We start from the raw sequence: 14,386 nt of genomic DNA, 5'->3' as shown, positions 1-14,386 counted from the left end.
TGATAGACTGGGTAAAGAAAATGTGGCACATATTCGCTATGGAATACCATGCAGCCATAAAAAATGATGAGTTCATGTCCTTTTCAGGGACATGGATGATGCTGGTAACCATCAGCAAGCTGGCACAAGAACAGAAAACCAAATACCACATGTTGTCACTCATAAGTGGATGTTGAACAATGAGAACACATGGACACAGAAAGGGAACATCATATACTGGGGTCTGCTGGAGGGTAGGGGGCCAGAGAAGGGATAGCATTCGGAGAAATACCTAATGTAGATGAGAGGGTGGTGTATGCAGTAAACCACCATGGCATGTGTATACCTATGTAACAAACCTGCATGTTCTACACATGTACCCCAGAACTTAAAGTGTAATTAAAAAAACAATTAAAAAAAATTATCTCAGCTTTTGTATGTCTGAGGAAGATTTTATCTCTCTTCATTTGAATGAAAGTTTTGCTGGATACAGTATTTTGGAAAAGCAGGTTTTTTTTGTTTTCTTTAAGCATTTTGAAATCTTTTATACTCTCTCCTGGCCTATATGATTTGCATTGAGAAGTCTGTTGCCAGACAAATTGGAACTCCTTTATATGTTATTTGCTTCTTATCTCTGGCTGATTTTTGATTTTATAATCTAATCTCTAGGTTTCGAGAGTTGATTATTATGTACCTTGTGGTAGTCTTGTTTGGACTGAATTTGTTTGGTATTTAAGAACCTATTTTACCTATATATTTTTATATTTTCTCAAGTTTTGGGAATATTTCTGTGTTTGTTTTTTGAATAAGTTTTCTGCCAACTGCTCTTTCTCAGCTCCCTCTTAAACGTGAATAATTCTTAGATTTGATATTTTCAGGTAATTTTCTATGTTTTATAGGTGACCTTTATTCCCTTTCATTCTATTCTTTCTTTTTTCTCCTATGTATATTTTCAAATAGCTGGTATTTGAGCTCACTCATTCTTTTCATTGCTTAGTTCATTCTGTTCTGAGAGCCTCTAAAGAATTCCTCAGTTCAGCAAATGTATTTCTCAGTTCCAAGTTTTCTGGCTGAATTTTTATTATTATTTTAATATCTTCATTAAATTTCTAAAATAAATTTCTAATTTGATTTTTTATGTTACCTTGCAGAACACTGAGCTTCCTTAAAATGACTATTTTGAAATCTTGGTCAAAGAGCTCACAAATTGCCATCTTGTCAGGCCCCATAACTAGATTTTTGCTTTGTACTTTGGGGAAGTGTCATTGTTACTTGTTTGCTGTTGTTTCTTGTGGATGTACTTCTGTCTTTAATTGAAGGATTAGTTATTTATTCTTTTTTTTCTCTGTTCAACTTGTTTTGATTTTTATTGCACATATTCACCTAGCAAATCTTCACTGCTAGTTTACTGTCTATTTTTTGGCTTTAGGTGGTACATTAAGCCTAGGTTTGCCTTGCCTCTAGTAAAAGGTTAATACACTACCTGTCCCAAATGGTGGAGGTCCTAAAGGGAATATTTGGCAGTGTGGGAAGGCTGGCTAGGGTTCCATGACCAGGGGACCTGGGAAACATTCATTCTACAATGCACTGCTTCTAAATAGTCATTCCAATTTGGTGTCTCCTTTGGTCAAGTTACAGAGTGGAGTTTGCAGGGCTAGGGATGGTAGTTCCACCTCCTCCATTTGTCTCTGCTTGTCCTTAGGGATATTCCTACCTCCAGCAGTCACAATGCTACTTGTGGATTAAATCAAGAACAGGGATCCTCCCATAGAACTAAAGAGGTGGGGATGATGGTTGATGACCTACAGTTTACAATTTTCAGTGTGGAAATCGTAAGTTGGGTGGAGATATTTCTATATGATCAATGCCAGTTAGATGTGGGGAAGGAACATCATGAATGCAGAAGGCTAATTCTCCTACCATCTTCTCAACATTTTTCTGCCTTTCCAAGTCCCTGAACTGTCTCATTCTTTCACGTGAGATCTGGACTATTGCTGGTGTAGATCTTTGAGCTGTATGTTATTTTAGTTTTTATGTTTGTTTGTTTTGCCAGGTTGTAAAGCCAATTTGCCTCTCCACTGTTGTTTTGAAACCTGGCAAAGAGAATTTTAATGATAAATACAGTAATATAGTCTTCTATTACTAGGTTTGCTGTATACATCAAACCTAATAATAGAAGGCCCTAAGACCTTTTCCTTTGTCTGAAGTATGGTCTTTCTGAAATTAAAATAGCTACTTCAGTGCCTGTTGATTTGTGCTAGCATGATATGTTATGGCCTATCAATTATGGTAGTACTAAATAATACCTAGATAGATCTCTAACAAAATACCTATAGAATCTATATGTGGAATTAAAAATCACTCTAATGGAATTAATTAAAAAATTCTAAATAAATAGTTATTCATTCCATGTTTACAGATAGAAAACTTTAGTATTTATATGACATTTATATGCAAATCATTTTATAGCTTTAAGGCAATTTCAATGAAAATCCAAGTGACTTATTTCTGGATATTGGCAAACTGATTCAAAAGTTTATATGAAAAAGCAGGAGTCCCAGAATAACCAATAAAATTTTAAAGGAAAATATCATTAAGAGACTGACACTATCTGAATTCTAGACTAACTGTAAATCTACTGTACCAAGATGTCATGGTACTGATGAAAGAATAGACACATAAATTAATGGAGGAGATAGTGAGCCCATGGATAGAATCACACAAATAAACTGATCTTTGGCAAAGGAGCAAGGGTAATATAATGGAGAAATTACAGTTTTTCAGTATAGGGTCTAGAAAATTAAATGTCACATACCCAAAAAACATCAAGGTATAGATAGATGACAGATCTTAGACCTTTCATAAAAGTTAACTCAAAACACATTATAGTGCTTAATATGAAACACAATACCATAAAGTTTCTAGAAGAAAGCCTAGGCAAAAAAAACTATGTGATTTTGGGTCTGGTGATGCAATTTTAGATACAACGCCAAAGTCTTGGGCTTTGAAAACTAGCTATGTAAGACTTACTGAAATTGAAAACTCCTGCTCTGCTGTAGACATTCTTAAGAGAATGAAAGGACTAGTTGTAGCCAGGGAGAAAAAAACACAAACACATATAAAGGATTTGTATAAAAAATATATGACAAAAATTACTCAATAATAAAAAGCCAATTTGAAAATAGGCAAAACATGTAATCAGACTTTCCTCAAAACAAGATACACAGATGGCAAATAAGTACAATACAATGTGGCATGATGGAATTGCACATTAAGGCTACAACAACAATGAGATACCACTATAGACCTACTAGAATGGCTATAATTAAAAAATATGACAATGCCAAATTCTGGAAAGAAATCAGAGCAACAGGAATCCTCCTTTATTACTGGTAGAAATGCAAAATGTTACAATCACTTCTAATGACTTGGGCAGTATTTTCTTTCCTGAATGAGAATGTCTTTAACTGTATCTTCTGCTTGAATCATCATTATATTTTGAGAGCAGTTAACTTATTTGTTATGTTCTACTAGTTCATGGATAGAGAGGAATTGTGCCTCAGGAAGGGCTGCCACACTTTCTCTTATTTCTGATTTAGATATTTGGGATGTTTGGTCTCATGAAGTTTAGGTAAGATTTTGGATTTTGAATTGATGTTAACTTTTGTGGATGTTGGGATGGATGAATGTATTTTGCATGTGAAGTGGACATGAATATTAGGGGCTAGAGTGTAGACTGTGGTAGGCACAATGGATCCCCAATGATGTCCATGTCAGAATTCCTGGAACCTGTAAATATATTATGCTAAATAGAAAAGGGAATTTTTGGATGTGACAAATTAAGAATTTTCTGATAAATGGATTACCCTGGATTAACTGGGTGGAGATAATGTAATCACAATGGTCCTTATGAGGTTTGACAGCAGGCGTGGGGGGAGCAAAGTAGCATCAGAGGACATATCAACACAGAGGCAAAGGTTTCAGTGATATGATTTGAGTCTGAAGGAAGAGGCCACAGGAACTAACAAATGTAAGCAGTTTCAACAAGCTGGAAAAACAAAGAACTCTCCTAAAGCCCCTAAAAGAAATACAGTGTAGCTAACACCTTGATTTTAGAAATTCTGACATCCATAAATGGAAAGTTTAAAAAAAATGTGTGGTTTTAAGCACAGTAAGAAATTAATACACTAAGGGACAGGAATCTCAGAACTTTGAGGACTAGGAGTCTTTTCTCATTAAGCATTCGCTGTGCTGAGATCTCCTGAAGACTCCACACACAGGCCCCACTGCCTGATATGGAACATGAAGAGCCCTTCCCTGGCGAGTGCTTACTGTACTATGATCCTCCTTAGCAGTGCTTCTTGGTCACCCTGATTTCTCTGAATGGAGTTTGCATTTTTCAGACCCAAGAGAATTAATAGCTACTTGTTATGACAAGGTCCTGTTTTCCAGTGCCATCTGGTTACCCCCGCTATCTTTCAGAGACCCAGTAGAAAAACAGAAATATTTTGTGTAAGCACATTTTTTTCTTTTTTTCTTTCTTTTTTTTTTTTTAACCAAACCCTGTTGTGTCACACATGCCTATTGCCAGAGAGACTCCCATGTAATCCAAGGGATACATTAGATTATCTGGGCTGCCCTTGTTGCTGGGTTGGTGATTATAAAAAATGCTAAACCAGAGTCTTCTCTTTTTGTTGCTTGGAGTGACATAAAGCACCTGCTGGGTTGTTCTTCCAGGTCTAGTGTGTCAAAACTGTTCAACTTTCTCACACTAACCCCAAAGTTGTCCTTTGGTTGCCTCTTATATTATTTCTAAGGTTTTAGCTGTACTTAGCCAAGAGAATCAGAGAGAAAGTAGTCAACTGTATTTTAGCTGAACCGGAAGTCCATATGAATTTTTTTCCCTCCTGATAGGTTCCTATAGGCTTTAATGAAGCATTTTGGACAACTATTTTAATACAAATATATTTAGTTCAGTGCATTTAATTAAGATACAAAAATAAAATATAGAAATAACATCAATTTATATAACCATATAAATATTGGTATAGACAAAGACAAAGATACAGTCCTGCAGTATGTGAGCTCAGTATGTGAGAAAATTGTGTTCTCAAAAGCAAAAAGAATATAAACAAATGTTTAGAGAAGCTTCCTCTTTTACATATTTGGAAATGCCCATGCACCAGAAAATCATACTCTCGTCTTCTGATTTATTACATTAGAAGTTCCACACTGTGAGTAATGACAACCTCAAAACATGTTATCTTCTCTCATTCCACTTACCTCAACAACTGGAGCACTACCTTTTTAAATAGCAGAAATATATTGCAATTTAGTTTAAATATTAGCACTGCATCTTTATTCTGGTAGCCTTCCGCTTGCATGAACACATACAAAATAGCTCATATAACCTATTAAATATATTTATATTATGCATTTTTTTCCTCATAAGATTGGTGAAACATCACATACAGTGACTGTGAATTATCTTCAGCAATTTTTTTTCTTTTAATGGATTTAAAGAATATAAAGATGCTTCCAGTTTAAGGTAGAACACTCAAACACAGATTTAGTTGCTATATCTCTGAGGACCCTCTAAATCAGGGGATCATAAATAGAGTACATGAACTTTAATGGATATGATCTTGCATTTTATACATCCATTTTCAGTAACTTCTGAGTGAAAATTTTCTTTCCTTCAGTTAGATGTGGAGAAAACAAACTCCAGTAATGTTAGCAATATTTATGGCTTCTATTATCATTAAAAATCATAGGTAGTTTTATGTCATAATTTAGTTATTGCAGATAAGTAGAAATTTTGATTCCATTGATCAATAATTTGGAATTATGATAGATATCAGGTGTGCCACTTACTATTTTTACTTAAGGCATGAGTGGAGATATATTAATTGTTATATCAAAAATACTTTAAAATGTGTTTATAATTTCTTTCAATGCAACTGCTTTCTGTTGCATTTCTATGTAATTTATTTAATGAATTAAAAACATTATTTTGAAAAGTTTATAGACTTTACTACCTTGCCATGAAGAGTCATTGGGCAAATGCATGTGGACTATGTACTCCAAAATGATAGTTAAAATATTTTTTCAACAATTAGCCAAATGTGGTGGCTCACACCTATAATCATAGCACTTTGAGAGGCCATGGTGGGCAGATCACTTGAGGTCAGGAGTTTGAGACCAGCCTGGCCAACATGGTGAAAGCCCGTCTTTACCAAAAATTCAAAAATTATCTGGGTTTGGTGGTGCACACCTGTAATCCTAGTCCCAGCTACTCAGGAGGCTGAGGTAGGAGAATCACTTGTAACTGGGAGGTGGAGATTGCAGTGAGCCAAGATTATGCCACTGCACTCTAGCCTGGGTTGCAGAGTAAGACCCTGTCTCCAAAAATAAATAAATAAATAAAATAATAAAAATATAATCTTTTATCAACACAAATGTAAAATCAATAAAAGTGGAAGAAAAAAGATCAACAATATAATATTGGTAGCTAGAAAGCTGATGGACAAGTGGTAACTTAGAAAAATCAAGATAATTGAATGCTAAACCAGCACAATAAAATACCAAGAAAAAACTCAATTTATGTAATGAATTTTCTCAAACACTCAGAGACTTGTGACATTAGCTGCCTCTGAAAGTGGAGTAGTGAATGTGGAACTAAAATAAGGCATAGGTTAAACAATCTATTTAAGAAAATATTGAGCAACCTTACCTTTTCTGCCATTCTGTGGAATTAGTGATTGTCCATAGCAGACCTGGCAAATGCCTACAGCTTTATTTTCTGAAAAATGCAGAGGAAAAGGATACTGGAATAATGCATTAAAGGCCTAAATTTAAGGCAGACAGGAGTGAGGTATTATCATAAAGTAAATGAGAGAAGTAGATAAAAGTTTATATACAGCAATGTGCACATTGCTCCAGCAGCAGGGATTCTGGATTTGAATTCACAAACCAACTCATAGGATTAAATAAGCATTGCCAAAACACTTACTTAGTGATGAAAATGTATACAAGCTAGGTAGCAACACAGCATGCTCTGTAACAGCATGGTAGAATCCTTATGCCTCCCTGACATGTCTTCTGAATGTCTCCATCACACTGCACTGGAACACACAGGAGAGAAGGCAGAGTGTGTTCCTTTGGATTGAAGCCATCAGCTTTAAGAATTCCTTCAGGTTTTATAGCTTGCTAATCATGTGCTCCCTGAAATATACAGAACAAGCTCCCATTCCAAGTGGAGCTGCGTATCTTACCCATCAATTATAGACTCTTTATTAGTTACATGTTCCTTAATAAATACTATCTTTAAGCAGGCAAAGCTCCTTTGATTGGTACATAACTTTAACACAATCCTTATTTTTCTTGGATTTAGAATAAAGTATTTAGTCCTTGAATTAATGTTGCAAGGGGATAAGCTAAAATTCTCAGGCATTCCTAAGGTTCAAAAACAAGCATCACAACTGTATCAACCTCTAGAGAAGACAAGCTCTATTTATATGTGCAAGACTCCCAACTAACTTTTGAATGATCAACTATAAGAAAAAGTACAGAAAGTAGTAGACATTTCAGATAACGTTTCTCATATGAAAGCTGGAAACCAAATCACATAGATAAAAATAAAAGCATAAAAATTTTAAAAATTCCTAAAAGGGCCAGGCGCAGTGGTTGACACCTGTAATCTCAGCCCTTTGAGAGGCTGAGGTGGGCGAATCACGAGATCAGGAGATCAAAACCATCCTGGCTAACAAGGTGAAACCCCGTCTCCACTAAAAATACAAAAAAAAAAAAAAAATTAGCTGTGCATGGTGGCACGCGCCTGTAATCTCAGCTACTGGGGAGGCTGAGGCAGGAGAATCACTTGAACCTAGGAGGGTGAAGGTTAAAGATATAAACATTTGCACTGAGTAAATGAAGCTAATGCAGTGAAAAACAATAATAGGATGAAATAATAATAAAAGACTATCTTGAAAATGTAGTGTTCTTGAAAATGAAAAATATGATAGATGTGCATTAGGTCCTTATTCCTATTTCATTCTAAGTGGAATATTTTACACTGTTACACTGTTTACTCTGTTTGACCATTTTACTAATAGATAATGCTCTGTGATATATGACTAATTTTAGAACATTATTTCTTATTTTGTGGCGAAGACTGCATATTTGCAATTTCCATACCTTTGTTTCTACCCTCTAATCCAGCTCTTCAGAACAGCAAAATAATAGGAACTCTTGTCTGTCTTCAGAAGAGATTTTCAAATGCTGCATTACTCTAAATGGTCTCTTCTAAAATAAACATCTGTAGTTCCACTGAATAATGTTATTTTGAGAGAACTCTTAAGCTAGTTTTTGTTTTTTTATTAATGTGTACATTTGTTTTTTTCATAATCTGATTGGTTTAGTAGAGAGCACCATTGCCAAAGATAGTTTGACCTTGAGGTGAACAAACTTTTTCAGTATAGGACCATATTATAAACATTTTAGTTTTTGCCAGCCATATGCAGTTTCTGTAATGTATCCTTTCTTTTGTTTGTAATCTTTTAAAATGTTTTATCTGGCTTAAAGGCTATAGAAAAACAGGCTGCAAATGAGAGTTTGCCCTCCAGACTTTAGGTTGGAGAATCTCTACCAAAGGAGGCTTTCCTGATTGAGAAAGTTAATCAAAGTAATATAATTTCAAAATTACCTTTGCATTTTGAATAGGGACACCACAATGTTTGAATCATGTTGACTTTAGAGATAAAAAGCATTTTAATATGTTTTTCAGTTCAACTGCTGTGTATGTTTTGACCTGTCTTTAACCTACTGACCTGTCAAAATGAGGATAGCTAAAATTCTTCATTTAATTGGCACTTTGTATTTTTTAGTTCAGACCAGGTATTGGAAAACTTTATTATTATTTTTATTTTTAAACAGACAGATGATAAATGGTTTATTCTTTGTGGGCATAAAGGTTTCTGTTGCAGACATTAAATATTATCTTCACAGTTGAAACTAGCCATGGATTGTATGTAAAAGAATAAATGTGACTGTGTTGCAATACAACTATATTGATTAAAAAAAAAACTGGCTTTTCACTTTTTTACAGTAAAAAGGATAATTCTGTTTGGTGATTTTGTAATACTTAGGGAATTAAGTATTTCCCTTTGGATTGAGTAACCTGAAAAGCAAATAAAGACATTTTCTGTCAAGATGAAAATGATAGGAGAAGCAGAAGGTACTCCCTAAAATTTGATGAAATAAAAATAAAAATCACTCCTAAACCTGAATTTAAATAGACATATAAACTAAATTATTGCCGTGAGATTTTTCAAATTATATCTGAGATTTTGGAGGCTCTAGGGTGTTGGGAGATGAAACTAAGGAACCCTAAATGGGGAGAACTTCATTCTCTTCAACTGGAATAGCTCTGATTTCTACCTCCGTAAAATATTTTACCGTGTTAAGCACTTTCTTTGGAAAAATAAAATACTTCCTCCAAAATGATGTGTTTAAACCACTTGTCTGGCCATACTACTCTAAAATGGCTTCAGATGTGTCATCACGTCTGAATTACCTTGATGAAATTAATATTCAGTATAAGTATTACAGCTTCTTGATGGATTTTAAAAATGTATACATATATATTCCAACAAATAGCAATTAAGTATTAGTAAAGTTTTTAAGCTTGCATTTTAAAATGGTACATATTCTATTATACTATTTTAATATAAAATAATTTCTCTAAACTCACTTTATTCCCATTTGCATGACCACTTTAGCTAATTGAAGTAATAAATCAAGGTTGTTACTTAAGGTGTAGTAGAACTGTGGTACCTCCTCTCTCTTGATTTCTCTGTTATCCCTGTCTTCTAGCTGGTAGTAACATGAAGTTGAATTAGTTGAAGAAGTTAATTAACCCAGCACAGTCTCTATCAATATTATCTCTTGATAATAATTATTTTGTCTATAAATCAGCATCTAGTAAGGATAGATATTTTTTCAAAAAAACAAATAGGTTTTGTTTTACAATTAACTATTACAATTAATTTATATTAGATCAACTTTAATATATTTTATTAATACTTTATACTATCTAAACATTCTAGAATTATACTTAGTAACAAATATTCAATTGTGGCTGTTTAAATTTAATCATTTTAAATTAAATCAAATTAAGAGTTGATTTTTGTTGTGATTGTACTAGCCACATTTCAAGTGTCCAACCGTTTTGGGACTGTTAAGATGTAAAAAATTTTCATTATTACAGAAAGTTCTATTGGACAGTGGGGCTGTATTACTTAGAGTGAAATAACCACACATTAAGCACAATATGTTGTTTTAAAATTATATTGGACTGGGATTTTGAAAATAAAAATTCTAATCTCAATGTAGTTTACTGGAGTACATTAGATTTTATTCAATTTTTCACAGTATATCCTCACTTCATTTACAAAAATGAAAACTGTTAGATGACCTTTAACAACACTGAGCTATAATACATATCATTCTAGAGAACAAGTAAGTTTTTAAGAAAAAATATAATTAAAATAAATATTTTAAGTGATACACATATGTGTGTTGCTTGGATACTTTGTATACTTTTTCTGTATTTAGAAACAAATTTATCTCTTATGAAGTGTAAGACAGTGAGAAAAATAATTTAAATAGAGGTTGTCAAACTTCACATATATGAAAATCACACGAATGGCTTGAGAACCACTGGTATCAAAATAAGTTAGGGTCTTGCAAGAGAAAGAAAGACACAAACATAAAGAAAATTTCATTCATTAAAAAAAAATCTAAACACTGATTATATAATGTTTTACTTATATTTATACTTATGTATATAAAGGATATAATGCTAAGTTGTAAGGGAAGTATAAAATATACAACAAGAATTCAGACAATGGAAGATCATTTCTAAGTAAAGAAATAAGGAAAATCATATTTCTTAGTATAGGCATTATTTCATCAAGAATTTGATAGAGTGATGGTGTATCACCTAATAAGGATGGAAGTAATGTCAGTGAAAAAAAAAAGTGGCCAAAATTTGTGAATATGAGAACAAGGTATATACAAAAAGGATTAGCTAGAAATTTGATGACAGATGCTTGAGACAATAACTGAGAAAATAAGAATAGCTTTTTCCCTCCAAGACCAGGCAAAAATTTTCACACAAAGATAAAAGATAGCAAAGCAAAAATTGCTTCACACTTAAATTTGTGAAGAAGACTTTATTTAGGCTATGGCAGTAGAGGAGACAGACTGGACTTAATTCAGTTGAAATGAAAGTTTAGGGGAGTGGGAGGTTAAGCACTAGAGTGAACTTGTGGGAAAGTACTAGAGGAGATTTAGAGAGGTTAATCAATGGGATAGGTGAAGTAAATGAAGTTATTGCTCATTTTGAAAATACTTTTCTCTGCGATTTGGCCACCTATGTTTACTAAGTGGTGTCCACAGGGACTGGAAGATAGGGATGATGATATGGTTTGCTGCGTCCTCACCCAAATCTTACCTTGAAATGTAGCTCCCACAATTCCAATGTGTTGTGGAGGAGAGGTGGTGGAAGATAATTGATTCATGAGGGTGTGTCCTTCCCATGCTGTTCTCATGATAGTGAATAAGTCTCATGAAAGCTGATGGTTTTATACAGGAGAATTTCCCTGCACAAGCTCTCTTCTCTTGTCTGCTGCCATGTGAGACATACCTTTCACCCTTACTAAGGCATCCCCAGCCAAGTGGAACAATGAGTCCATTAAACCTTTTTCTCTGGTAAATTACCCAGCCTCAGGTATGTCTTTAGCAGCACCTGAAAAAAAAAAAAAAAAAAAAAGACTAATACAGATGCTATCTTTTTAGATGTTTATATTTCAAAGAAATGGTTTCCACATCCTTAAAAAAAGTATTTTCTGGATTGTCAAAGTAGCAAGAGGCTGAAAGAAAACTTACATGCATTTCAAAAGGCAGATAAATAATTTATCATTGCAAGTTTTCTAAAGTAAATGCTCTAATAAAGATGGTTGGAGCCTACAGTTAAGAAAAGGTCACTGTAAAGAGCAGGCCACCTGAAGGAAACATTAATGCCATCTTGGTCAGTGAAAAACTAACAATTTGTAATCATCTGAAATGTAATCATCTAATCATTGAAATTGTCTTTAATTTCTTTTTTTTTTTTTTTGTCCGTAACGGAGTTTCGCTCTTGTTACCCAGGCTGGAGTGCAATGGAGTGATCTCGGCTCACCGCAACCTTTGCCTCCTGGGTTCAGGCAATTCTCCTGCCTCAGCCTCCTGAGTAGCTGGGACTACAGGCATGCGCCACTATGCCCAGCTAATTTTTTTTTGTATTTTTAGTAGAGACGGTGTTTCACCATGTTGACCAGGATGGTCTCGATTTCTTGACCTCGTGATCCACACGATCACTGTTGGTCAGGCTGGTCTCAAACTCCTAACCTCAGATAATCCACCGGCCTCAGTTTCCCAAAGTGCTGAGATTACAGGCCTGAGCCATTGTGCCCAGCCAATCATTATTTTTATATGAGAGAGAAAAAGTGAGATAGAAAATGAAGAAAATGAGCAATGCCTTGCATCCAGTGATTCAAATAAAAGTGGAGAAAAAGTGTGAACTGCTCTTTCTCAGTTCTCAGATTCCTCCTGCCTATCAGGGTTCTTTCTTGTTTGGACTGAAAGTTGGTCAGTTCGTTTTAATTCACATCCCTAAAAGACACAACAAAAAGCTGGCAAAAAATCATCTGATCAAAGGCAACTTTGGGCTTAGTGTCAATAGCACATTGATGACTAGTGCTTCCAATAATTTCTCTGCCTACTGAAAAACAAAAATGACAAACTGACTGATGTTTTCTTAGTTTTTAAAAACCTTATAAAGGATTTTAATAATAGTACAAGTTCAGAACAGATGTCTTAGACAACAGGTGAGTGCCTAAAACACTGGGATATAGGCTTTTCTGACAAGAAAATTCTTTATTTTTATTTTAGTTTAAGATACAGGGACTTTTTTTATCTTTGAACACAACAAAGTATGTGTGCTTGTGTGTGTAGTACTAGCTAAAGATGGTTCAAAAAATGTTGTTATATCAACTGGGACATTTTAATCTGGAGCACTGAGACTTTTTAATCTGGAGCACAAATTAATATGCTTCAGCTTATCTATCACAATACATAATGCCTAAAAAAAAATTGAAAGTGAAACACAGGTTTGAAATTTAGGAAATTCAGGAAAATCTCTTTGCTGAGCAAATAATTACTTAAAAATTTATCATATTACAAGCTTCTTAATACAACCTAATAATTTTTAATAATGTTCTGAAATACATACCAGTAAAATATTTTAAATTTTGGAAATGTTTGAAATATTACATGTTTCTCCCAGACACACTGTTTACATGAATTAGCCTTCCTGAGTCTCCCAACACCCACTACCTCTTCTAAGAGTGATATGTCTATCTGTACATCCATTAGTGTAAAAATACATATATACATACACATATACATATAGATGGAGAGTGGGAATATGTGTGAGAGAGAATTGTCTGAAAAAATATTATATTTATTATTCTCTATTTGAGAATGGAATATGAAGGTATCAAAAGATTTGCCTGATTAGTGATGATTATATACATGGTTAAGTCAATATAAAATATGAACTGTTCTCTATCAATTCTTAGTTTAATTGAAGAGTTTTAAATAAAACCTCTTTTGTTACACCTATATCTACTTGCAAAGTTCCCATAGAAATCAAAAGCAGATTATAATACTTTAGAAGCTGGTTAAATTTCTATTTTTCTGGCTCATTATAAACATTGTCATCAGCATGAAGATAGGCTGTTTCCTTTTCTCTTTTTGTTACATTTTCTATGTTTCAAAAAAAAAATGTCATTTCCATGCAAATTACCCTCCTGCAGCATTCATTAAACCCTTTTTACTGAGAACCTAAGCTATTTCTCAGTCACTCAGTTATTTGTGAGAAATATTGGAAGGGTCAAAACATCAGAACAATGCTACTCTGTTTTAATATAAAATATGAAAAGGCAAGCTATTGTTCAAAGTTGTATTTTTGTGATGTGAGAATGTTACAGAGGCACACTACTGAAATAGAATATTTTTGTATGTGTTAAATAGAATAATTAACGTGTCTACTGGTACAAATTAATTTTTATTACAAATTCCATATAACAATTTTATTGCTCTCTGCAGCTGTACTTCCAACAAAAAACCTATTTACATCTCATCAGCCAACATTTTAGCAAGTGATCATTGTTACATTTTTGTAACCTCTGCCTTTCTAATGTCAGGAAAAAATTGTGTGAATTAAATGTAATCCCCAACAATGAAAATAAAACTGTAACACTTTATACAAATAAAACTCAAGTAATATTTTAGCACTATACAT

This window comes from Callithrix jacchus, chromosome 1 (genome assembly GCF_049354715.1).
Source record: "Callithrix jacchus isolate 240 chromosome 1, calJac240_pri, whole genome shotgun sequence".
Lineage (NCBI taxonomy): Eukaryota > Metazoa > Chordata > Mammalia > Primates > Cebidae > Callithrix > Callithrix jacchus.
Note: the sequence above shows the minus strand (reverse complement) of the source record.